The sequence below is a fragment of the Moschus berezovskii genome, chromosome 18 (genome assembly GCF_049115385.1).
Source record: "Moschus berezovskii isolate FMDL1 chromosome 18, NW_MosBer_1.0, whole genome shotgun sequence".
Classification (NCBI taxonomy): Eukaryota; Metazoa; Chordata; class Mammalia; order Artiodactyla; family Moschidae; genus Moschus; species Moschus berezovskii.
Genome location: NC_142477.1, coordinates 21,792,057 through 21,819,892, shown reverse-complemented (window position 1 = coordinate 21,819,892; position 27,836 = coordinate 21,792,057).

Below are 27,836 nucleotides of genomic sequence, written 5' to 3'. Positions count from 1 at the left end.
GTTGTTGCTCATGGTGTTGGATTAAGGGTACTTCCTTAACTCATTTTATTCCACGCAATGTTGAGGGATAAAAGAAATACAGAAAAATTGTTTATTAGGCAAGTGTCCACTCTGTTCAAATTTTCCACAACTAATTTACATTTGTGTAGCTGGCTCAGCTTTAAAGAATCCACCTGCAAAGTAGGAGATTCAGGAGATGCAGGTTTGATCCCTGCGCCAGTAAGATCCCCTGGAGGAGGGCATGGCAACCCACACCTTATTCTTGGAGAATCCCATGGACTGAGGAGCCTGACAGTCTACAGTCCATAGGGTCACAAAGAGCCAGAAAAGACTGAAGCAACTGAGCACACATGCAGCTGAATTACAAATAGATTCACCTATTTAAAGTGAAATGTTATAGAGAAAAATCATAAGTTAATATTGAAAAGGTTTAAGACCAACATATAGCAAGTTATGAGTCCAGTTTAAGGAGCTGGATTTATTTTTCCAGGAGAAAATGCTTTTGTTTTATTTCTCCACTTGGAATTATCAACATGCAATTTTCAAGATGCAGGTGGTTAAAAAAGAACCAATTGGATCCATGAAGAAAAGTTAGAAGAATGTCAGTATTGGGCTATATAAAAAGGAAGTGACATTAGTTGAACCAGGGAAAATATAATCTGTAAATTAATGAAAAACTATAATAGCATACCATTCTGATAGAAAGTTTACAATCATGTCTTCTTTAATGTTTCTTCAAGGAATTTGAAATTTGACATTTCTCTTGTGGCACTTAAAGTATTAAGTGTTCTATTTTTGTGCAGATAATTACTTTCTAAGAAAATAAGCGCCCCATGAAGCAAGACTACATCTAAATCATCTTTATATCTTCTAAATGTAACAATTGACTTCTAAAAGTTTCTAAAAATGTGACAGGTATATATAATTTTAGAAATGGAATTAGGAGTTTCTAATCCCTTCATACTGAGATTGAAAAATTGAGACTCGGAGAATGTTAATGTCTTATTCAAGGTCACAGAACAACAATAGTTACCAAACTGGAATTTAATATCAAGTTTTCTAATTCCTAGGAGAAATCAATTTCAGTTATAGCATGCTGGATTATTAACTGAGAGAAATAAAGAAATTAATAAGTAAAATAAAAAATAGAGTAAAACTATAAAATATAAAACATTTTCTAAAGTCTGGATATTTGACTAAAACAAATAGCCTTATAACTAATTGTAGCACTAAAGTAACTTCAAATATTTCAGCTATGGGTGATCTCAATTCATATTAAAGCAAATATCAGTTCAGTTCAGTTCAGTCACTCAGTCGTGTTCAACTCTGCGACCCCATGAATCACAGCACGCCAGGCCTCCCTGTCCATCACCAACTCCCGGAGTTCACTCAAACTCATGTCCATCAAGTCTGTGATGCCATCCAGCCATCTCATTCTCTGTCGTCCCCGTCTCCTCCCACCCCCAATCCCTCCTAGCATCAGACTCTTTTCCAGTGAGTCAATTCGTCGCATGAGGTGGCCAAAGTATTGGAGTTTCAGCTTTAGCATCAGTTCTTCCAATGAACACCCAGGATTGATCTCCTTTAGAATATAGTCATAGGTAAAAAACTTACTATATAGCAAAAAATAATTCTACAATTAAAGATGGAAAAATATTCAAGTGGAAAATCCAGCAGGCAAAATTATCTAGGAAAAAATACCATTGCTGATTTCACGTTTATCCATTCATTTTTAAAAATGGCATATAATATAGACCATTTTGGGGGAAATAGAAAATATGTCTATATTACATGCCTTTCTAGGATATTAATCATTTTAAAATAAGGTTTTCTTAGCATTTATCCATTTAATGTACCTAATCCTATAACATCATTTGAATATCAAGTTATATTTCATCATTTTAAAAGCGCCTTCAAACTTAGTAATTAGTACCAATAATGTTTAATGTTTGGTTTAATGTTCATTTTTAATGCCACATTTTATAATAAAAATGTAAGTGATATAAATCAACAAATGCACTTGTGAGGTCACAATTATTATAGCTGACATATTTATGAGGAATGTTACAGAGATATGGTGCCACTAATAGAAATACCATATTTTAAAGTTCAAGAACATTAAATGATTCCTATAACCCCCTAAGGGTATATATACTTAAAATGGTCAAGTTAGGTGGAAATGTTAATCTCATGAAGTTATAGACAAAAGATTTGAACATGTGTACCAAAGCTTTTTTATTAGGTACACTCACAAAGTGAATTTTTTACCACAGTGTAATTTTACATGCCAATTACACATGCATACATTTTAATCACAAAGCAATTTTGAAGACTATATTTTAATACAACTTTGAATAGAAAATAAGAGTTATTACTAGGCATAATAAAATCAACCTGCTGTTTCTCAGAAGGGAAGACAGGAGGTTGCCAGTTGCTGCCCCAACTCATTCTCCTTAAGAAATTGCTTGCCTCCCTTTTCATTCTTCTCTTGAAAGCCAGAACTTGGGAAACAGATAAGACCTTAGAGAACGATAGAGCAGCAAGAGAGAAGGAGTCTGGATTACTGAATGATCATGTAGAATACAGCTGCCTACCCACCCCCACTGGACCACTTACCTTGCTTTGACTATTACTTTTAAAAAAGTTTGTCTTCTAACTTATTTGAGATGCTATACATTATGATTTTCTTATTACTGTGGTTTGGTCTCTTCACTAAGTAATACAAACAACACACAAAATTGAAAGTGTCAGGAAGTTTGACAAACTGAATATCAGATAACTGACACCACAAAAAGACATAAAATATATCTGTTTCCTTGTGAGCAGGTAATAGATCATAAATACCTAGACCACATTTATGAAAAACCAGTCATATGTTTCAAGTCGATTAGCAGGCATTTGGTCCTGTCCAAAATGTCCTTGAGACATTTAGTCCCCACCAAAAGGTCTTTGAGATTTAGTCCTGTCTAAAACTGCTTGGCGTAGACCAAATATACTTATGAACATGGGAGATTGCTCCAAATCTCAAGGACCTTTTGGTGTGGAGCAAAGATTTACAGACTGAATATTTCATAGATGCTTTGGAGAGGACCAAAATGTCCTGAAAAGTTCAAATCAAGTCATCAAATTTAAGACTTCTTGGGACTTGCCTGGTGGACAAGTGCTAAGACTCCCACTGTAGGGGACCTGGGTTCTATCCCTAGTTAGGGAACTAGATCCCACATGCCACAACTAAAGAGTTTGCAGCCAAAACTAAAGATCTCACATGCTGCAACTAAAACCATCCCACATGGAATGTCCCATGTGCCACAACTAAGGCCCAGTGCAGTGAAATAAGTAAATTAGTTACCTTAAAAAAAGAAGAAGAAAATATGTCTTAAGACTTCTTCACAATTAAGAAGGCTCAAGTTGAATATATTTAAACTGAGCAAAAACAAAAGTTTTATTCTTATGATGATGGATTTCACTGCTGCAAAATTCAAGGCAGATCTGTCAGTGAGCACCATTAAAAGCTACCTAATAGCAATGTAAGTGACTAAGTGAAATTCATATTTCTTCTTTGAGCTATACTCACAAGAGATAGGGGGAGAAAAGGTCAAACTTTAATAATGAGCATAGTCACAGCAAACTTTTTAGATCTGAATCATTTGCAAGTCCCTAAACTAGTTTTATTTTAATGTGACAGGCAAAAATATGCACTATAAAAGTGTAATAATGTATTCATTAGTCTTTTTTATTAGTTTGAGCATATATTTTGAGGAAGTAGACATATTCCTATTGCCTATAAACTGAGATGCACTCCTTTTTAAAGCCATTCATTTGCAGAAAATTTATTATAATAAAATTAGAAAAGCATGAAAACAATTCAACATGTGCTCCCACAAGGCTAACAAGTTCTAACTAATCCATTTAGTTAAACAATTAGTTTCAGTTTGTAAAATACATAGTGGTTAATCAATTTCTTGCCAATGTGTCATTTTAGACGTGCAAAGATGCATTAATAGTGTCATAAAACATGCATAACTAACATCTCCATGGAATGCTTTATGATCTTCTAATTTGCATAAGTTATAAACAGAATGTGTGAGGAGAATGAATATAACAAATGTTAGCTCTTGAGGACTGAGGTCACTTAAAGTATAGCAAATAAAAAGTGGTTTGTCTCATATCCAAGTTTCAACTTTCCTCACACGGGTTATTAATTATATTGTAAGCCATTAAAAAAATAAAATGAGGATGCTAAGGAATACATACTCATAAAGTAGAAAGCTAAGTAAGTTATGATAATGTGTTTTCTGTTAGTATGTGAATATTTTTGAAGGTTTGCTTGTGTGTACTTGCTCAGTGATGTCTGATTCCGGGTTCCTTGTCCATGGGATTTTCCAGGCAAGAATACTGGAGTGGGTTGCATTTCTTCCTCGAGGGGATCTTCCAAACTCAGGGATCAAGCCTGAGTTTTCTGCACTGCAGGAGGATTCTTTATTGCTTAGCCATCGGGAAGGCCCTTTTGAATGTTTATTATAGAATATTACATAAGACAATGGATATATGTAAGGTGCGTAAAACTGGATATAAATTGCTTAAACAGTGATATCCTTAAGCTAGGGCAGCCCAGAGATGTCATTATCAGAATGTTTCTGCTCAGTTTCACCTTTGGCAGGGGCTATTGTTTTATTCTTGTTACCAAAAAATGAGCACAACAAAACAGCTCCACTCAACAGCTTGACAGACACTAAAATGTGGGTAAGGGAAAAAAGGAAAGCTGTCAATCAAAAACAGGAACTATAAGTGATTTCCAAGTTTTAAGTCTTTAGAAGTAGGCTAGTGAGACCCTTTAGAGATTTTCCTTGGGAATTTTTGTATGAAAACTCAGTATTTATAGTCGACATTGAGCAACTCCAAAACAGATATAAAAATTGCTATGAGTGCCTTAATAAGAGTGTCTGTATGGTCTTCTTTGGGATGTTAGTTGTTCAGGAAAATCTTTTATCTAGACTGGGACCCAGAGCTGGCTGCTTTTATGACTCTGCACACAGTGTTTTGATAAACAAAAAAAATATGGTTCAGATGAAAGGGAAACCAAAAAGCAGAAACCGGTTTCTAAGCAATGGCACAAAAACCACAGAGTTATTATCTTTGGAGGATTGAGGGGAGAAAGAATTTGAAAGTGCCCCCTAAGGCGCTGAAACATAAAAGCAGGCAGAGTTGTATCAGACATTTAACAAGTCATTGCTCAGGTGAAGATTTAATGGTGTCTAGTCAGTTCAGTCGGAGAAGGCAATGGCAAGCCTCTCCAGTACTCTTGCCTAGAAAATCCCATGGACGGAGGAGCCTGGTGGGCTACAGTCCATGGGGTCGCTACTAGTCGGACAAGACTGAGCAACTTCACTTTCACACATTGGAGAGGGAAATGGCAACCCGCTCCAGTGTTCTTGCCTGGAGAATCCCAGGGATGGTGGAGCCTGGTGGGCTGCCATCTATGGAGTCGCACAGAGTCGGACACGACTGAAGCAACTTAGCAGCAGCAGCAGTCAGTTCAGACAGAAAAGGCAGAGAACAGTTCTTACTTCATGGGATAGCAGTGGAGTAGGATATAAGAAAATTAGCAAAACTTGCACTGTGAAAAACTAAGAATTCAAGAGGAATCAAATCATACCAAAATTATGAATATCCTAAATTTCTTAGCTAGCGAACCTTTAAAAATGATCTCTAGAGAGAAAAGAACACCATGAAAGGTTCTATTCACTGAATAAAAGAACCTAGAATCTAGAAAATGCAAACCAGATAAGCAGTATCTTCTGTACAGTGCTTCTCGAAGTGTGGTTCTCAGGAGGACCACCAGCATAAGCTTTGCTGGAAACCCATTAGAAATGAAAATCTCAGCAGAACTCAGAATCTGCCAAGTAAGAAACTGGGAGTGGGCTCCCATATCTTACAGGTAATTCTAATGTACACAAAAGTTTGAGGACCATTGCTCTATGGAATACTGTTTCTGGGTTGGTAACAAATTAAAATGTATAAATTATTTCCTTTCAGTGCTCTGTTTCAAAGCTTTTTGTTCTCATTAAAATGCAATTCTCATCTAATAAAATAAAAAATTATTCAGATTGAAATGAAATGCACATAATATGATTCCTAGTAATTTCTAAGAAACACTGAAAGTCTTTAATGAGCCTCGGAACCCTCATTATGAGATTATTGACACTGTGGCCTCATGGTGATGACTCAGAGAGAGACTGCCCAGTTTAAGACTTAATTCACAAACACCATGGACCTTAATCTACTAAAGCTGATCTAGCACTGATCCTGCTGAAAAACCAGCCTGCCAATCACAGGGACCAAAACTGAGTCCCCGTTATGATGGAACCATACTTCAAAAGACCAACCAGTCACTTGGTAGCCAGTTGGCAGGTGATATTCCAGCAGGGTGGCATACTTTGTAAGGATCTGCTGCTGTTCTTCAGAATGGAGGATGTGCAGTTGATCAGAGACCTCTGTATGGCATTGTCTCCCAACTAGGAAAAATTCATGAGTCTACTAACCCATGGGTAAATGTAGTAGTCACACTTAGCGTCTACACACAGATTCCCTGGGGGAATTTGTGCTTCCCATTCATGCAGTGCTTGGATCCTATTCCTGAATAGGACAGAGAGACACAGCAAAAATCCCATTTATTAAAAACTATAGCTGTTACCTGGGTGCTTTAAGCTCCTTATGTTCAGGGAACGGTAGGCAAGAATGGAGTTGCTATCTTGCCAGGGCTAAGGGATCCTGACAGTTGAGGGAAGAATGTACCTGATATAGGCAGGAAGGGAAAAAGAAAGAACCAGGTGACTTGCTTGGTGCTGCTTTGAACACCCTTGTCTAGTTGTGACTGTAAATATCAGGTATAATAACCATAATCTTAGGAAGATATGGTGATCGGGGTTGAGATTCCTTATGAGATTCCTTATTCCTATCTCTCCATAGGTGAGATCATGAGGTGTTAACAAAATTTAAAGAAGACATAAAACATTAAGGAAATGTAAAAAGACATGAGAAATAAGACAAAAGAAAAGGAAATAACCAAGAAGACACAAATAAAATTAGAAAGAAATCTAGGACAATATTTCATACATAATGAAAGCCTCTAACAAATCGATAAATTCCTAAGTGATTCAAGAAGAAACAGAAAATAAGAATCTATCAAAAACAGTTACAAAAATAGAAATACTAAACAATGAAAAACTGAAAAGATTTAATTCAACACATATGTTCTATGAAACATTCACAGAAATGTCAGTATTTAATTTATGTGTATCTTATTCTGAGATATAGAAAAAGAGAGAAACTATCATTCATTTAATGAAGCATTCAAATTAAAGATGGTAAGACAAAATTTCAGCCAGTTTCACTTATGGCAAAGATGTTGTCTGTTAATAAAATATGAGCAAATTAAATTCAGCAATGTATTTTTAATTGGGATTTTAAGTGTTTGTTAATAGCTGGAATGGGAGGATATTTTACTATAGTAAAACATTAACATAATGTATAATGTTAATCAATTAAAAGAGAAATATAAACATAAAAATAAATCAGATGTGATAATATAGAACATTATAAAATCAAATACACACATGCATCATTTTAAACTCAGAAAACAGGAATATGAGGACATTTTTTAATTTGAAAATAAGGATATATTGAACACATATGTCAAAAAATTCTGTGAAACTTAATAAACAAAACAAGAATGATAATCATCATCATTACTCTTTATAATTTTATGAAAATTTAAGGCAGTGTAAATAAGAGAAATAGATAAAACAAAAAGATTTGGAACAAAGATATAAAAATATATATAATTGTTATATTTGTCTACACAGAAATTAAAGAGACTCTATAAACCATTAACAGTAAATAAATTTAGAAAGTTTACCTGTATAGATCAATGTAGAAAGTCAGTAACATTTCTATACTCTGCCAAAAACATTTTGACAATGCAATTAAAACTGTGATATCAATAAGTGTAAAAACAAAAGACATAAACATTCTGAATTTGGTCTGGCAATAACAAAAACCCTTTAGGAAAAGTATAATAGTTATTTTCTTGGTCGGTTTGGTGATTATAAATACCATTGACTGAGTGACTTATAAAAAACAGAAATTTACTTCTCAAAATTCTGGAGGCTAAAGTCTGAGATCAGGGAGCCAACGTGATTGAAGGAGGGCCCTCTTCCACGTTGCAGACCTGTCTTTGTATTCTTAAAGGGCAGAGGGGTCTGGGGAGTTGGATGGGATGTCTCATACAAGAGCACTAATCCAATTCATGAGAGCGCCACCCTCAGGTCTAATCACCCCAAAGGCCTCACTGCCTGAGTCCCTTGGACTGCAAGGAGATCCAACCAGTCCATTCTAAAGAAGATCGATCCTGGGTGTTCATTGGAAGGACTGATGCTAAAGCTGAAACTCCAATCTTTGGCCACCTCATGCGACGAATTGACTCACTGGAAAAGACTCTGATGCTGGGAAGGATTGGGGGCGGGAGGAGACGGGGACGACAGAGAATGAGATGGCTGGATGGCATCACCGACTAGATGGACATGAGTTTGAGTGAACTCCGGGAGTTGGTGATGGACAGGGAGGCCTGGCGTGCTGTGATTCATGGGGTCGCAAAGAGCCAGTCACGACTGAGCGACTGAGCTGAACTGAACTTGGTACATTAGGATTTAACCCATTTGGTGAGGACAAAAACATTAAGAACATCAGTTCAGTTATTTAGTCACTCAGTCATGTCTGACTCTTTGCGACCCCATGAATCGCAGCACGCCAGGCCTGCCTGTCCATCACCAAATTTCGGAGTTCACCCAAATTCATATCCATTGAGTCGGTGATGCCATCCAGCCATCTCATCTGCTCTGTCGTCCCATTCTACTCCCGCCCTCAATCCTTCCCAGCATCAGGGTTTTTCCAGTGAGTCAGCTTTTCGCATCAGGTGGCCAAAGTATTGAAGTTTCAGCTTCAACATCAGTCCTTCCAATGAACACCCAGGACTGATCTCCTTTAGGATGGACTGGATGGATCTCCTTGCAGTCCAAGGGACTCTCAAGAGTCTTCTCCAACACCACAGTTCAAAAGCATCAATTCTTCAGCACTCAGCTTTCTTCACAGTCCAACTCTCACATCCATACATGACCACGGGAAAAACCATAGCCTTGACTAGATGGACCTTTGTTGACAAAGTAATGTCTCTGCTTTTTAATATGCTGTCTAGGTTGGTCATAACTTTCCTTCCAAGGAGTAAGTGTCTTAATTTCACCATATGCAGTGATTTTGGAGCCCAAGAAAATAAAGTCAGCCACTGTTTCCACTGTTTCACCATCTATTTCCCATGAAGTGATGGAACCAGATGCCATGATCTTTGTTTTCTGAATGTTGAGCTTTAAGCCAACTTTTTCACTCTCCTCTTTCACTTTCATCAAGAGGCTTTTGAGTTCCTCTTCACTTTCTGCCATAAGGGTGGTGTCATCTGCATATCTGAGGTTATTGATATTTCTCCCAGCAATATTGATTCCAGCTTGTGCTTCCTCCGGCCCAGCATTTCTCATGATGTACTCTGAATATAAGTTAAATAAGCAGGATGACAATATACGGCCTTGACGTACTCCTTTTCCTATTTGGAACCAGTCTGTTGTTCCATGTCCAGTTCTGACTGTTGCTTCCTAACCTGCATACAGGTTTCTCAAGAGGCAGGTCAGGTGGTCTGGTATTCCCATCTCTTTCAGAATTTTCCGCAGTTTATTGTGATTCACAGTCAAAGACTTTGGCATAGTCAATGAAGCAGAAATAGCTGTTTTTTTGGAATTCTCTTGCTTTTTCAATGTTTGAGTGGATGCTGACAATTTGATCTCTGGTTCCTCTGCCTTTCCTAAAACTAGCTTGAACATCTGTATGTTTACTGTTCACGTATTGCTGAAGCCTGGCTTGGAGGATTTTGAGCATTACTTTACTAGCGTGTGAGATTAAGATCATAGTAGCTGTCAAAAAACATAAAATACCATTTGATATCACTTACACATAGAATTGAAACATAAAAGATATGAATGAACCTATTTACAAAACATAAATAGACTCACATACATAAAAAACAAAACTGTGGCTATCAAAGAGGAATGCTGTGGGGAGGGATAAATTAAAAGTTTGGGGTTAACAGATGCACACTATTGTATATAACGTAGAAAACAACAAGGACCTACTGTATAGCCTAGGGAACTACCTTAAATATCACAATAACCTTTAATGGAAAAAAATCTGAAAAAGAATATATATATATATATATATGAATCATTTGCTATACATCTAAAACTCACACTATACATCATTGTAAATCAACTATACTTCAACAAAAAAATAAAACAAAAAACAACAAAACATAAAAGAAGACCCACATGGAGAACAATTTCTTTTAATGAAAGGAAGTTAGGATTCTGAAGATGATAGTTCTTGGTCACATGAACTACAAATGCAGGACAGTATTTAAAATTCCTAAATTTTTTTTTAATAAAACTTAGCCAACTGGTCCTAAAATATAGAGGTATGAGCAGATGTGAAAATAATAACCAAGGAAAACTTAAGATTAATAAAGAAGGATTTCCTTACCAGTTGATAAGATTTACTAAGGTTATTAATTATATATTATGATGCTAGTAAGCATAAAACAGTCAAGAGTTAAAAATTATGGAAACTTTGTTTATGATCATTTGACAACAATACCAAACAAGACATTGGCACTATTAAATTGTGTTATGGCAAATATTTTTAAAGATAAAGTTATCCATGGACAGAGGAGCCAAGCAGGGAACTGTCCATAGGATCGCAGAATTGAATATGACTGAGCAAGCACGCATGTTTGCATACTTATATCTAATGCCATATCCTTTAATATCAATTTCAAATCTTTTTAAGACACAGAAAGACAAAATGGGAGAGAGGAAGCTGAAGTTTTTAGAAGATAATATAGATGAATGTTCTTATAATATTAGGAAAAATTATTGCTAAATTTGACCACATTAAAATTTGAAATGCTTGATTATTTTAAGATGTCGTAAGTTCATTTAAAAGTTAAACCACAATTTAAAAATATTGCAATGGACACATGTGTAAGCATTACCAGTCACAATATATAATAAACCTCAGCAAATTAATAAGAAAAGACAAATGACCTAAAAAATATATCTGGAAAAAGTCTATGAATAGGCAATTCGAACCATAGAAGCCAGTCTGGGCAATTAACAGAGAAAATATCCTAATTCTCAATAGTAATCAGCAAAAAGCAAATCAACAGAACTGTGGTAGGTACGGCTGAGCTGGTGAAGAATACACCTGCAATGCGTGAGACCTGGGTTCGATCCCTGGTTTGGGAAGATCCCCTGCAGAATGGAAAGGCTACTCACTGCAGTGTTCTGGCCTGGAGAATTCCATAAACTGAATAGTCCATGGGGTCGCAAGAGTCAAACACAACTGAGCGACTTTCACTTCACTTCAAAGATGAGAAGGCACCAATCTCTAGAATCTCTTTGCATTGCATGGCAAAAAGGACTTAGCAGATGTGATTAAGGGTATGGGCCTCACGATAGTGACAGCAGTTTGGATTATCTAGGTAAGTTCAACCCAATCAAATGAGTCCTCAAAGTAGAGAATCTCTCTAGCTGGAACAAGAGCAGTAAGGTCTACAGAGAAGTCTGAGAAATTCTAAGTGAGCCGGGATGGCCCCACCATTGCTGGGGGGGAACCACATGGGGCAACTTAGAGGAAAGGCAGGCAACCTCTCAGAGAAAAGCCTGGTCCCTGCCTCACAGCCAGAAAGGAAAAACGAAATCTGAATTAGGCCAACACCATGACTGAGTTGGCAAATGGAATCATCCAGAGAATCCAGGAAAAAAAAGAAAACACAGACGTGCATACACCTCGATTTTTCCCATGAATGATTTTAAACACAAAACAAGCTTAGACACATTATTCCCAGACTTCTGATCTACAAAACTGTGACACAATAAATGGTTGTTATTTTAACCCCCTAGATTTGTGGTAATTTGTTATGGTAGCAATAGAAAACCAGTATTGACATATGCATACTTCCATGTGTAACATGCATAGCGGAGGGAAGTTGTGGTATAGTACAGGGAGCTCAGCTTGGTGCTCTGTGATGACCTAGAGGGGTGGGATGGAAAGATGGGAGGGAGAGAGACTCAAGAGGAGAGGATATTTGTACACGTATAACTGATTCACTTTGTTGTACAGCAGAAACTAACACAACATTGTAAAGCAATTATACTCCAACTAAAAAATTGAATACTAATACAGCAGCAATGAAATATTTCCTACCCATTAGCACGCCCAAGATCAAACAAGTATTGACGGAGATGTGGGAAACAGGAGGATATACACAACTTGTGTGTTGGTAGGAGTGTAAGTTGTTACAGTGGTCCTGTGGAAAACAACTGGTCTCTATCTGGTTAGATTGAACTTGTGCATACCTTTGGACCCACAGATTCTACTTCTAGGTATCTGTCCTAGAGATGAGTGCTCATGGAGAGATACGTTAGAATGCATTTTTAATTTGCAATAATTGTAAAGATAAAAAATGGATAAAAAGCTGATGATCATTTATCAAAACATAATGAAGGGCTACCCTAGTGGCTTGGTGGTTGAGAATCTGCCTGCCCATTCAGGAGACATAGGTTCAATCCCTGGTCCAGAAAGACATGCCATGGAGCAGTTAAGTGTGTGTGCCCCAACTACTGAGCCTGTGCTCTAAAGCCTGGGAGCTGCAACTACTGAGCCATGTGCCACAACTACTAAAGCCTGCAAGCCCAGAGCCCTTTCTCTGGAACAAGAGAAGTCTCAGCAATGAGAAGTTTGCACACCACAGCTAGAGAAAAAGCCTGAGCAGCAACCAAGACCCAACACAAACAAAAATAAATAAATAAATAAAGTTATTTCTTAAAAAATGTCAGAAAAAAGTAAACGGTTTATTCATTTAATGGAATCCTAGGCAACAATTGTGACTGTTTTTCATCCCATATAATAATAATAATTAGAAGATAAAAAATATTTAACAGTTTTCGTTCTTACTCCATAGAAGGCAGCATTCTAAGTACCTAACATATAATACCTCTTTTTGCCTTTACAGCTATTTGATGTAGGAACAATAGTTATCCTGATGGAAAGATGGGAAAACCAAGATGAGCAGAGATCATTGGCAATAAGGACTCCGGGTTAACCATTTATATTGTAGTTCATGTAATTGATGCCCCATAGCCTCGAGCAGTATATGAAATGTGTTGTGCTATGTGGATGACTTGAAAGTAAATATAATTTATCAATATTAGAACCGGGACTCTATCCCAAGCAGTATGACTCCAGAATTCTTGCTCTTAGCTACTATATTGCAATTGCTTTCAGTATCCAGTTATTAAGGCTCTACTATATTCCAGGCACTGTGTGAATGCCTCACAACATCATAGCAAGTGGATCAATAAGGACTTTACATGTTGAAATATGCAGTCCAGGGCAGGAATAGGATAAATATATGGTCATAGCATAATGTGATGGTGTTCAGAAAGGGATGCACTGGGTATAATGGCAGGGGCTGCTGCTACTGCTGCTAAGTCGCTTCAGTCGTGTCCAACTCTGTGCGACCCCATAGACGGCAGCCCACCAAGCTCCCCTGTCCCTGGGATTCTCCAGGCAAGAACACTGGAGTGGGTTGCCATTTCCTTCTCCGATGCATGAAAGTGAAAAGTGAAAGTGAAGTCGCTCAGTCGTGTCCAACTCTTACCAACCCCATGGACTGCAGCCTACCAGGCTCGTCCGTCCTTGGGATTTTCCAGGCAAGAGTAGGCACAAGTGGAGGAATGAAGAAAGCCTAAAACAAAGACACTGAAAACAGTTCCAGTAAAAAGGCAGTTTCATAGCAGATGAAAAATTGCCCAGGAAGTGTCCATTCTCAGAGACAGAGAAATAGAGAACCATGAAAGTTTGTGTTCCTTGTAGAATGCTTTATATACATCCAATACTTTCATTAAAAATTAAAGTCTCATCAGATCCTTGCCTACAGATGTCACAGTGAATGGCACAGAATGTCAAAAGGCCATATATAACATTCAAATGGGATGCCTACTGAAGATCTACAGAAAGGCTACAATCTCAAAGTTGGCCATTACCAAGGCTCCTTTTTATTAGTAGTAGTGTTTTAAACCAATGTCCATTGCTTTTTCCACCGCTGGAGTTGAAATGTGTGAATGTGGAGATGAGAGGTAGCAATTTCACAAAGAAGCAAAGGTACATTTTTCCTAATTCACAAGGAAAAGAGAGTCTATGCAAAGAAAAACGTGTCATGTATGATAAGTATGCTGAATGGTTGGCTAGGCCACTCCCTCATATATGTATGTTCAGCCTGTCCGACTCTTTGTGACCCCATAGACTGTAGCCCTATAGGCTCCTCTGTCCATTGAATTTTATGGGTAAGAATACTGGAGTGGGTTGCCATTTCCTACTCCAGGGGATCTTCCCAACCCAGGGATTTGACTGGCATCCTTTGTGTCTCATGCATTAGCAGGTGGGTTCTTTACACTAGCACCACCTGGAAAGTCCCCACTCCCACATATATGCCTCAGCAAAATTATGAAAGAATATAAGTAATCCTCAGTATCTCTCCTGAAAAATGAAAGTCTCAAATATTAAACCTATGAATGCCAAGAGACTGTTGGACATTATTTTGGACTTTTAGGGGAAAACTGACTTTTTAAAAATATAATAATAAATAAGAGATACAACATTGTTTCACAAGAAAAGCAAGAGAAAAGAAGAAACAAAATTTCATATTTTCTAACAGTGGGAAATTAATTTTTCACTGCCAAAGATAGGTGCTAATGTTTAACAACATTCCAAAAATACTTATGAAAAATTTATCACTTCATATATTTGTTTCAGGGGGATTTTGTTTGTTTTAATAGTGGATGTCAGGAAAAGGCGAGCTAAAGCTTTAGGGCTGTGATTTTCTTCCATTGCCTAGCAACATGAGCGAATATAGATGTGCAGAAGCAAAAGTAGTGACCTTTCTTTTGTTCCTGCCTCTAATGTTTACAAAGGATCTTTTGAGTATTTCGGTGTTGCTCATAAATTTGGAGGTCACTCAGGATGCAGACATTGTATTATTTTTCACTGTATATTTTGCATGAGCAAGAAGACTTCTGCATCTCAGGAAACAAAATGGAAAAACAAAACCAAAAATATAGTAGTTACATATTAAACGTAGTATCCTTAATTATTATTTTAGTAATATTTCTAATTTGTAGAATGCAGTTATACAGTATGCAATGTGAGAGACACATCTACCATATTGAATTCTTAAGAAAAAAATTGTGTTAATAATATTCTATTATGCTAGGAACCTGTGTTAGTAAAGGGCTTTCCCAGAAGAATGAAGTATCACAGAGAAGTCTTGGTTACATGATGGATAATTTGAAAATCAGTTCTTCATCTGAGAAAGTCAGCTGATATTTTATATATGAAAGTGAAAGTGAAAGTCGCTCAGTCATGTCCGACTCTTTGCGACCCCATGGACAATACAGTCCGTGGAATTCTCTAGGACAGAATACTGGAGTGGGTAGTCTTTCCCTTCTCCAGCGGATCTTCCCGACCCAGGAATCTAACCGGGGTCTCCTGCATTGCAGGTGGATTCTTTACCAACTGACCTATCAGGTAAGCCATTTTATACATAGTTGGTAATAAGATTTACCTCTGTGGAACCATTTAGCACTATCTGGCAAAGTTAAACACATTCAGCCTACAACTTTGCAAACAGAGCTCTCAGTGCATAACTAAGAGACACACTCATGCAAGTGTACAAGGAAATATATAGCAAAAATATATAGCTGCTAATCATCTGGCATGCTCAGTCAGGTATGACTCTTTGTGACCCTGTGGATTGTAGCCCAGCAGGTTCCTTTGTCCATGGGATTTTTCCAGGCAAGAAAACTGGAGTGTGTTGCCATTTCCTCCTCCAGGGGATCTTCCCAACCTAGGGATCAAACTCACATCTCCTGTGGCAGGCAGATTCTTTACTACTGAGCCACCTGGGAAGCCTGATATTAATTTTCTGTTGCTGTGTAACAAATAACCACAAACTCAGTGGCTTAAGTTAATACAAATTATCTTGCAGCTTCCAGAAGTCAGGCGCTGGGTTCTCTGCTCAGGGCCTCCAAAGACTAAAATCCCAGTGTTGGCCAGAGCTGAGATTCCATCTGAGACTGGAGATCCTCTCCCAAGCTCATTTAGATTGTTGGTAGGAAGCAGTTCCTTGTGACTGTAAGCCTGGACCCTGTTCCTAGAGGTTACCCCTCTCTGCAGGCTGTTCACAATGTTTATTTGCTTATTTAAAGCCAGTGTGAGTATATTTTTCATATTTTGGATCTTTTCCTTTAGGTAAGATCTGGGCCCTTTTAAGGGCTCACAGGTTAAGTTAAGCCCACCTAGCACAATCTCCCACTTGATTAACTCAAAGTCAATTGATTTTCAACCTCAAGTTCATTTCCAAACCACTTCAGCTTTGGCTTAGAATGTAACTTAGTTTTTTTTTAAGTAAAAACTATCATATAAATAGTCTTGCCCACAGCTACTAGTAGGGAATTATACACGATGTGTAGAACAGAGGTTAGAAATCTTGGGAACCATCTCAGATTTCTGCCTACCATACTGCTTTATTAAAATTAAGAAAAAATGTATGAAATCACTGTGACAGTTATTTATAAGTTTTATTAGTTTCAAAAAAATGAAGTAGTATTAAATACTGAAAATGAATAAAATAAAGCTACTTTTGTCAACATGGATGGATCCCATAAAATAAACTGAATGAAAACAGCAAGATGCAGACAAAACAAACAAACAAACAAACATGGCATGACCTATATAAAGTTTAAATTTAGTCAAACTATATAGTATATTGTGAGAATGTACAGAGTGGCATGATAATCTCCAAATTTAGTTTAAGAGTCACCTCTGGGAGGAAGGATGGAGTAAACTCTAAAAGGAGTTTCTGCTCATAATTGTGGAATTTTCTCTTTTAAAATAGGTTCAGTTCAGTCACTCAGTCAAGTCTGACTCTTTGTGACCCCATGGACCTCAGCACACCAGGATTCCCTGTCCATCACCAACTCCCAGAGCTTGCTCAAACTCATGTCCATTGAGTCAGTAACGCCATCCAACCATCTCATCCTCTGCCATCCCCTTCTCCTCCTGCCTTCAATCTTTCCCAGCATCAGGGTCTTTTCCAATTAGTCAGTTCTTCACATCAGGTGGCCAAAGTATTGGAGTTTCAGCTTCAGCATCAGTCCTTCCAATGAATATTCAGGACTGATTTCCTTTAGGAGTGAGTTAGTAGATACATTGGGGCTTAGTATAGTATTTTTATTTATATTTACTCATTCAATATATTTTGCAATAGATATTAAAATATAGAATTACCCAAGGCAACTTTTCATGATCTACATCTGTAACATTCGGGCAGAATCAGTGACTTCTCTTAGGTGTGATCTTGAAGCAATAGGATCTTTATTTTTGTTGGCTATTGTATTCTTTCTCTAAATAAACTGAAGGTAGAATTTGAAGGTATAAATCATTAAAAGCACAGTCTACACTGGTTGAACCAGTGGAAAGAGGCTGGGTAAGAGGGGACAGAAAGGGTGAAGAGCCCAGACATCCATTCTTTTGCCCTTTCCACAAAAAGCATCTGAGTGTTTAACTCACAATCCAGAGAACGCAAACCACTGCTCTGTAACTTCATGTCTCACTTACATATGCCTGCATTATGACAGTAACCATCCTAAATATTGATTTGCATGGTTTCATCTACACTGACAGAGGTTGAGAATCTTTCCACCTCCACACCTAGCTTTTTTTTTTTTTTTTTTTTAGCTATACTTAGTATCAATGACGGAGAAGGCAATGGCAAGCCACTCCAGTACTCTTGCCTAGAAAATCCCATGGATGGAGGAGCCTGGTAGGCTGCAGTCTGTGGGGTCGCTAAGGGTCGGATACGACTGAGCAACTTAACTTTCACTTTTCACTTTCACACATTGGAGAAGGAAATGGTAACCCACTCCAGTGTTCTTGCCTGGAGAGTCCCAGGGACAGGGGAGCCTGGTGGGCTTCTGTCTATGGGGTCGCACAGAGTCGGACACGACTGAAGCGACTTAGCAGCAGCAGCAGTATCAATGAATGTTTCTTAAATGTGTTACTGATGGTTTCTTGGTGAAGTTAGGATTCAAGACACACAAAATACCTTGAAAAGTTCAATAGGAAAAGAAGTAATACCTTTTATTCATTTAGCATTCTTCGTGCTTTATAGCCATGCTTAGATCAAGTGGATGGTGTGATGCAAGAACTCTGCTATTTGAAGGGAGGACTTTAGAAAGTCTTTCCCATTGGAATGGTTATTTAAGTAAACGTAGGTCCAGCAAAACTCCATCTCAGGACACCTCATGGCCCACTTCCAGTGTCACATTTTCTTACCTGATCTTTCTCTTCAATTCAGCTCCTGCATTTTAATGGTAATCAGGCACTTTCTCTGTTCCTCCCAGGGTTTGATTCCACTGACTTCAACACCCTTCCCTCTTTCCAATTTTCAGCTGTATTGATTTAAAACATCTGCTTATATTTAACTCCCATCTAAAAAATGAAGAAATGAAGGGAAGTAGTATATTCACATAAGAACCACTTAGTTAAATGACTTAACACAGTCTACCATTATGACAACTTAAGTGCGCTATGCCCAAGAGCAAACTCTGGGAAAATACCAAAATTTAGGGAGTAAGATTTTAAAATATTAGAAAAACAACACATATCTTAAAATTCACCCAGGAAAGTACACTTCACAAAGAATCAATAGGAAAGTGTGTGTGTAGCTTGCCAACCTTACGAGGACTGGGGGAAAATATTCCTTACTTCAAAATGCTGACTTAGTTGATCCTTTATCTCTGTTCCCCTTTGCAATATGTTCAACCATTTATCATAGCGTTTACAACATTGGATTTTAAATGTCCAGTTTCTCCTGAGCTTTAAGTCTCCTAGAACCCTATACTAGCCTTGCTCTTCCAGTCTGTGATTTAGTTCTGGATCATGAAATAAGAGCAACAGTCACATCAAAGTTATCCTGTCCGTGGACTGTGCCATGATGTGATTCTGGAAAGCTCTCTCCCTCCATGTGACTAAGACCAAGGGATATATCCTGAAAGATACTTACATTCCACCCTACACTTATACACTTACACTTATACAACCACCTGCCCTGACTCTTCCTTAAATACCTGGGGTTAGAACATCTTAGTCCGTGCTGTCAGCAACATGGACTCTAAAATGTCTTTTTTTTCTCTTCCTTTATAAGCTTCATTAATGGTTACTGTTAGCGAAAACAAGACCAGGAGCTGACTGTGGCTCAGATCATGAACTCCTTATTACGAAATTCAGACTGAAAGTGAAGAAAGTAGGGAACACCACTAGACCATTCAGATATGACCTCAATCAAATCCCTTATGATTATACAGTAGAAGTGAGAAATAGATTTAAGGGACTAGATCTGATTGATAGAGTGCATGATGAACTCTGGACGGAGGTTCGTGACATTGTACAGGAGACAGGGACCAAGACCATCCCCATGGAAAAGAAATGCAAAAGAGCAAAATGGCTGTCTAAGGAGGCCTTACAAATAGCTGTGAAAAGAAGAGAAGTGAAAAGCAAAGGAGAAAAGGAAAGATATAAGCATCTGAAAGCAGAGTTCCAAAGAATAGCAAGGAGAGATAAGAAAGACTTCCTCAGTGATCAGTGCAAAGAAATAGAGGAAAACAACAGATTAGGAAAAACAAGAGATCTCTTCAAGAAAATTAGAGATTCCAAGGGAACATTTCATGCAAAGATGGGCTCGATAAAGGACAGAAATGGTATGGACCTAACAGAAGCAGAAGATATTAAGAAGAGGTGGCAAGAATACACAGAAGAACTGTACACAAAAGATCTTCACGACCAAGATAGTCACGATAATGTGATCACTGACCTAGAGCCAGACATCTTGGAATGTGAAGTCAAGTGGGCCTTAGAAAGCATCACTACTAACAAAGCTAGTGGAGGTGATGGAATTCCAGTTGAGCTATTTCAAGTCTTGAAAGATGATGCTGTGAAAGTGCTGCACTCAATATGCCAGCAGATTTGGAAAACTCAGCAGTGGCCACAGGACTGGAAGAGGTCAGTCTTCATTCCAATCCCAAAGAAAGGCAATGCCAAAGAATGCTCAAACTACCACACAATTGCACTCATCTCACACGCTAGTAAAGTCATGCTCAAAATTCTCCAAGCCAGGCTTCAGCAATATGTGAACCGTGAACTCCCAGATGTTCAAGCAGGTTTTAGAAAAGGCAGAGGAACCAGAGATCAAATTGCCAACATCCGCTGGATCATGGAGAAAGCAAGAGAGTTTCAGAAAAACATCTATTTCTGCTTCATTAACTATGCCAAAGCCTTTGACTGTGTGGATCACAATAAACTGTGGAACATTCTGAAAGAGATGGGAATCCCAGACCACCTGACCTGCCTCTTGAGAAACCTGTATGCAGGTCAGGAAGCAACAGTTAGAACTGTACATGGAACAACAGACTGGTTCCAAATAGGAAAAGGTGTATGTCAAGGTTGTATATTGTCACCTTGCTTATTTAACTTATATGCAGAGTACATCATGAGGAACACTGGGCTGGAAGAAGCACAAGCTGGAATCAAGATTGCTGGGAGAAATCAATAACCTCAGATATGCAGATGACACTACCCTTATGGCAGAAAGTGAAGAGGAACTCAAAAGCCTCTTGATGAAAGTGAAAGAGGAGAGTGAAAGGTTGGCTTGAAGCTCAACATTCAGAAAACAAAGATCATGGCATCTGGTCCCATCACTTCATGGGAAATAGATGGAAAAACAGTGGAAACAGTGTCAGACTTTGTTTTTTGGGCTCCAAAATCACTGCAGATGCTGATTGCAGCCAGGAAATTAAAAGACGCTTGCTCCTTGGAAGGAAAGTTATGACCAACCTTGATAGAATATTAAAAAGCAGAGACATTACTTTGCCAACCAAGGTCCGTCTAGTCAAGGCAATGGTTTTTCCCGTGGTCATGTATGGATGTGAGAGTTGGACTGTGAAGAAGGCTGATCGCCGAAGAATCGATGCTTTTGAACTGTGGTGTTGGAGAAGACTCTTGAGAGTCCCTTATACTGCAAGGAGATCCAACCAGTCCATTCTAAAGGAGATCAATCCTGGATGTTCATTGGAGGGACTGATGCTAAAGCTGAAACTGCAATACTTTGGCCACCTCATGCGACGAATTGTCTCACTGGAAAAGACTCTGATGCTGGGAAAGGTTGGGGGCGGGAGGAGAAGGGGACGACGGAGAATGAGATGGCTGGATGGCATCGCCGACTCTGTGGACATGAGTTTGAGTGTACTCCAGGAGTTGATGATGGACAGGGAGGCCTGGCGTGCTGTGATTCATGGGGTCGTGGAGAGTCGGACACGACTGAGCAACTGAACTGAACTGAATTGAATGGTTACTGTGGGCTTCTCTGGCTTTCACTGGTAATGAATCCATTTGCCAAGGTAGGAGGCACTGTTTTGATCCCGGAGTCAGGAAGATCCCCTGGAGAAGGAAATGGCAACACACTCCAGTGTTCTTGCCTGAAAATCCCATGCATAGAAGCCTGGCAGGCTATAGTCCAGGTGGTTGCAAAAGAGTCACACTCAACTTAGTGAGTAAACAACAATAACAGTTACAGTGAGTCAGGACATAAATATCAGAAATAGTCTTTGTAAGCTAAAATTGTAGAAACAATTTTGAAGGCTCTCAGGAAATATTAAGACTATAGAGTCAGACACCATGCCAAAACTTTATTATATACAGCACGCTGTGTAACAGTTGAAACAGCATTGTAAGTTGATACGCTTGTCTTAATTTTATGGGAAATAAAAACAGACTCCAACAACTTGTGTCTTTGATGTTACAGAAAATAAAAATTATTGAAGACACTATTGAGAAGAAGAAATTATGACTTTAATTCCAAAGAGCATTTAATTTTCCACTGTATGATTCATTGCCTTCTCCTAACAGAAGATGTTTACAGAGAAACACACTTATCTACTGTTACCTTTTTCCCAGTTGCCCTTATTAGATGGCTTCCCAGAAGATCTTTTGAGTTCTCAAAACTCCAGTCAGCTATTTCACCATCTCTGTGTGAACAGCTCACTCCTCATATTGACAAATTACTCTAAATTATATTTTGTTTGTCAAAGCTCAATGACAGAATGAGGTCCATGATCTCTTTCCAAGTCTAGACATCAGTTTAATTTTTAGATGTGGATTCCTGAATAATATTTTGATCCTGTGGGAGGCAAAATCCCTTACACTCCCAGGGCAATGATGTTCTGTCTTTGTTGTTTCTGTTCCCTCTACTTTTCCTTGTTGATTCCTTTATCTATTTTGAAAGTATGAAAATTATGACACCTGAAAAGTGCATCTTTACTCTTGGTCCATTGCATGAAAGCAGTAAAGACACAGAGTCTGGAGCTTCTAGAGTCAGGATCTTTGTTCTACTGGATCTACCGTATACTCTTTGTGTGACTTTGAGCTAGTTACCTTTCTTTGACTGAGCTTCCTCATCTGTAAAATGGAGTTATGGAGACATATGTAACTCTTCATATTAATAAGCATGAAACTGGTTAATCACGTACAATAGTCAGAAGAGTGCCTGACACATAGTCAACACCAGTCTTGTTAAGGCATTAACTCTCTTTAACAGCAGACCCCATGTTTCTCTTTTTCCAAAAACATGTTCCTGTTGGACATCAAATTCTCAGTTCATATTTATGTTTTAATCAGTTATTTTCCTCCTATTTGGGGCAGATTTTTCTCATTCCTCATTTCTCTGTGATATGCCCCCCATTTTTATATCCTTCCAGAAAGAAGTCACTTAAAATTTATGTCCATCTGCAGACGAATGGATAAGAAAGCTTTGGTACATATACACAATGGAGTATTACTCAGCCATCAAAAAGAATGCATTTGAATCAGTTCTAATGAGGTGGATGAAACTGGAGCCTATTATACAGAGTGAAGTAAGCCAGAAAGAAAAACATCAATACAGTATACTAACGCATACATATGGAATTTAGAAAGATGATAACGATAACCCTGTATACGAGACAGCAAAAGAGACACAGATGTATAGAACAGTCTTTGGGACTCTGTGGGAGAGGGTGAGGGTGGGAGAGAAGTGAGGTTGATCACTGGAGTAGAAAATGGCAACCCACTCCAGTATTCTCACTTGGAAAATTCCATAGACAAAGGAGCCTGGAGAGTTGCAGTCTTTGGGGTCACAAAGAGACGGACATGACTGAGCATACATGCACACATCCATATTCAAATATTTGTTTGGTTGTTATCTTCTTTGTTTCTTTGAAGCACATACAATATATTAATGCTACCATACTCTGAGGGATGCAGAGATAATTTTTTAAATTCTTATGTATTCACAGAGTTTTAAATACCCAGAAACTAACTCAATCTTTCATGACCATAATTATCAAAAAGACAGTTATACCAAACATATTTATTCTGTACAAAAGAACAGACTATAAACACTATGAATTTATACTAACTGACATCTTAGGGAAATCAAACTGTCAAGAAGCTCAAGTTATGTTTTAATATGTAGTATATAATTAGCGTCCCTGGTGGCTCAGATGGTAAAGAATCCACCTGCCATGCAGGAGACCTGGGTTAGATCCCTAGATCCCTTGATTGGGAAGATCCCCTGGAGGAGGGCATGGCAACCCACTCCAGCATTCCTGTCTGGAGAATCCCCATTGACAAAGAAGCCTCGTGGGCTACTGTCCATGGGTTCACAAAGAGTTGGACACGACTGAGTGACTAAGCGTATATAATTAATACTACTAGGTTTTGCTTTTCTTTTCTTAAAAAAGGAGATACCCTTAGAACTCAGAATCAAAATTTGTTGTTATTTTTAAATGTCTGTAAATCACATATATGGTTATTCTGTTTATTTCATAGTACATGGTTTTTTTCAATATCAGATATTATTGATGGAAAATAAACATTGAGATTTCTCATCACTTAGTTTCTTCAGAGTTTACTCTAGCTCTACTCTAGTTTACTCTAGTGTTAATATTAATGTCTGTGTGTGCAGTCACTCAGTCGTGTCCAACTCTTTGCGACCCCATGGACTGCAGCATGCCAGGCTTCCCTGTCCCTCATCATCTCCTGGATGATGCCATCTCCAAGTTCATGCCATTGAGTTGGTGATGCTCTCTAACCATCTCATCTTCTGATGCCCCTTCTCCTTTTGCCTTCAGTCTTTCCCAGCATCAGGGTTTCTTCCAATGAGTCAGCTCTTCGCATCAGGTGGCCAAAGTATTGAAGCTTCAACTTCAGCATCAGTCCTCCAATGAATATTTATGGTTGATTTCCTTTAGGATTGACTGGTTTGATCTCCTTGGCATCCAAGGGACTCTCAGGAGTCTTCTCCTGTCCCACAATTCAAAAGCATCTATTCTTCAGTGCTCAGCCTTCTTTATGGTCCAGCCCTCACATCTGTACATAACTACTGGAAAAACCAGTTAATATTAATGGCACATTTATATACTATAATCATTACAAGGACGTGGAAGCCTGGCATGCTGCAGTCTGTGGGATTGCAAAGAGTTGGACACAACTGAGCGACTGGACAACAACAAATTATTACAAGAATAGTCTTCAAAAATAGCATATTTTATTGTCTTGGTACATTCAGGCTGCTGCAACAAAAATACCATAGACTGGCTTACAAACAGCAAATAAGTATTTTCCACACTTCTGGAGGCTGGGAAGCCTGAGCTAAAGGCACCCACAGATTCAGTGTCTGGTGAGGGCTCTATCCCTGGCGCATACATGCCTGCCTTCTCATTATGTCCTCACAAGGTGGAAGGGACAGGGGGCTTCCTAGGGTCTCATTCATAAAGACATTAATCCCGTTGATGAGGGCTAATGACCTCCATAAAATCCCACCTCCAAATTCTATCATATTGGGTGTTAGGATTTTAACATATGAATTTAAGAGGAATACAAATATTCCATCCATAGCATATATCAACAATAAAAAAAGTATGTCTAAATAAAACACATGCACTCCCTATACTTCAGTAAATACATGTGTTCAAATAATCAATATGGGCATAGTAGTTTCTGAGTTTTGAATATCAAAAATGTTTTGTAAATGTGAGCTGCAATGTACAGGGTTACAAAGAGTTGGACATGACTGAAGCGACTTGGTGTGTGGTGTGGTGGAAAACGCAAACTGACCGGCTATACATAATACATAGAAATGTGGTTATAGACTATGTATTACTATTGAGGCAGACTAATAGTTGTCAACTTACAACCATCATCTATAATAGTGGGCTCCAATTTTACCTAAAAATACAACTCCCTAAAATGAAAAATGTTTATTCTATTCTTTCATGTAACTGGATAAAACCAAATGACTAAGTCCTGGCCATTTAGAGTAAATATAAACCATATGACAAGCTTACAAAAAAGTTTGTAAAAGAGTGTGCTTATCTTCTTCCTTTTATCTTTCCTGATGTCCAAAATGTAGAGGTAATGGCTGGAGCATAAGAAATCACCTGAAATCATGAGGTAAACTTAGGAAAGAAAATAGTTTATAGGAAAGCAACAAGAAAGAAACCAGGATCACTGATTTGGAATACCATACTAACTAATTCTAGAATTCTTTTTATTTCCATTATCAATAGGATATGTAAAATAATTCTGGCATATTTATAGAATGGCTCCATGAATTGCAATAAAATGAATGGACTACAACTATGTGTAACATGAATTTTATTCACTAACATTATATTGAACAAAATAAACAAAAAAGTATAATATTATATGAGCTAATTTCATATATAATTTTTAGAGCATTCAAAATATAAAAGAAATAGGATTACTAACATAAAGAATAAATACAAAAAACAAAGGTAAATATGATAATTACAAAAAATGTGGAAAGGGGAAAGAGTTTCATTTATAAATAATACACAGTAAGTAACAAAAAGCCTGGTGCAGTTATTAAAAAGAAATAGATACATTTTGCAAAATCATTTTTTATAAAAGTCAGAGATTTGTGGAGACAAGGATAGTAAAACTAAAATTCCAGATACAGAAGAGCCCTTCATAAGTCAGATGATGTCCACAGGCTGTTTTCATGCCTTGTAGCTTTAACCACTGTGGTATCCAAGGGGTGAGGATAAAGCTTAGCCCTGGCAGACAGCCTTTAACAGAGGAAAGGAGAAACAGACTATAGTTTATTGCATGGGGCTTAAATGACACATTAGAAACCAAAAGGACTCTAAAGGAATAGCCAGTTTTCTCTATAGAGCACGTGGTATTTCTCAGGAAAGTAGGAGACGAGGGGAGAAATGAAAAGTTTATAAAGGGGAGAAATACCTCAAATCCCACAATGTGTAGGAGAAATATTACACAGAAGGTAAAAACCCACCATAAATGTGTAACTGATATCCTCTTACTGTGTAAACTATCATTTGAAGCAAGCTGGGAAGGAAGACTAAAGAACCCAGCCAATAGCCCACAAAAGTGCAGAAGCAACTCTTCTTCAGATATCAAGGGCTGAGAAGAAAGAGACCAGCCAAACGTTCAATCAAAATCTTGATGGCCATAGCCGAGGAGGGAATGAGAGAAGAAAGAAGAGTTGTATTACTGAAAGAGCAACAAAACATAAACCTAGCCTAATCTATATGGTAACCTCCATGTTTCTTTTAAATATTATCTTGAAAACAATCAAAATGTTCTAGCTTTTTAAAGTGCAAGATAATGTGGCCAATAATTTTGTTTTAAAAAATGAATAATTTAAATTGACTTGTAGATGACCTATTTTTCGACATTGAGTAGTGAAAAGTTTAATGTAATTATTATTGATATATGCAAGAAAATGAAAAACAGGCCAAATGGAAAAAAAATGGCAATTTTAACAGACATGCATCTGAAAGAATCAAACAGATTCTCTAAAAATCTCAATATGAATGAAAAAAACAGAACCCAAATATGTACTTTAAATACACACTTTTTTGAGGTTAATTTGTGCTTTTATTTGCCAGTATAACTTAACTACAGTGACCTGCAAATGTTTTTCATCTAAAAAATACATTTTATATCACAGTACAATAAACACACACATGTATATAATATGTATACATATATAAGTGGACAAACAAAAGTTTTGCAAAAATATCTACCCTGAGTGTTATTTTTTAGAGTTTTATTAAATTGGAGGATAATTGCTTAACAAAGTTGTGTTGGTTTCTGCCATACAATAATTCGAATCAGCCATATGTATATATGTACATATATAGATATATATGACTTCCCTGGTGGCTCAGATGGTAAGGTATCTGCCTACAATGCAGGAGACCCGGGTTCAGACCCTGAGTTGGGAAGATCTCCTGGAGAAGGAAATGGCAACCCACACCAGTATTCTTTCCTGGAAAATCCCAGGGATGAAGGAGCCTGGTAGGCTACTGTCCATGGGGTCGCAAAGAGTCGGACACGACTCAGAGACTTCACTTTCTTTCTTTCTATACATGTATATATGTATCCCGTCCCTTCTGAGTCTTCCTCCCATCCCCATCATCCCACCCCTGTAGGCCATCACAGAGTTGGGCTCCCTATGTTACACAGTAGATTTAAATGCA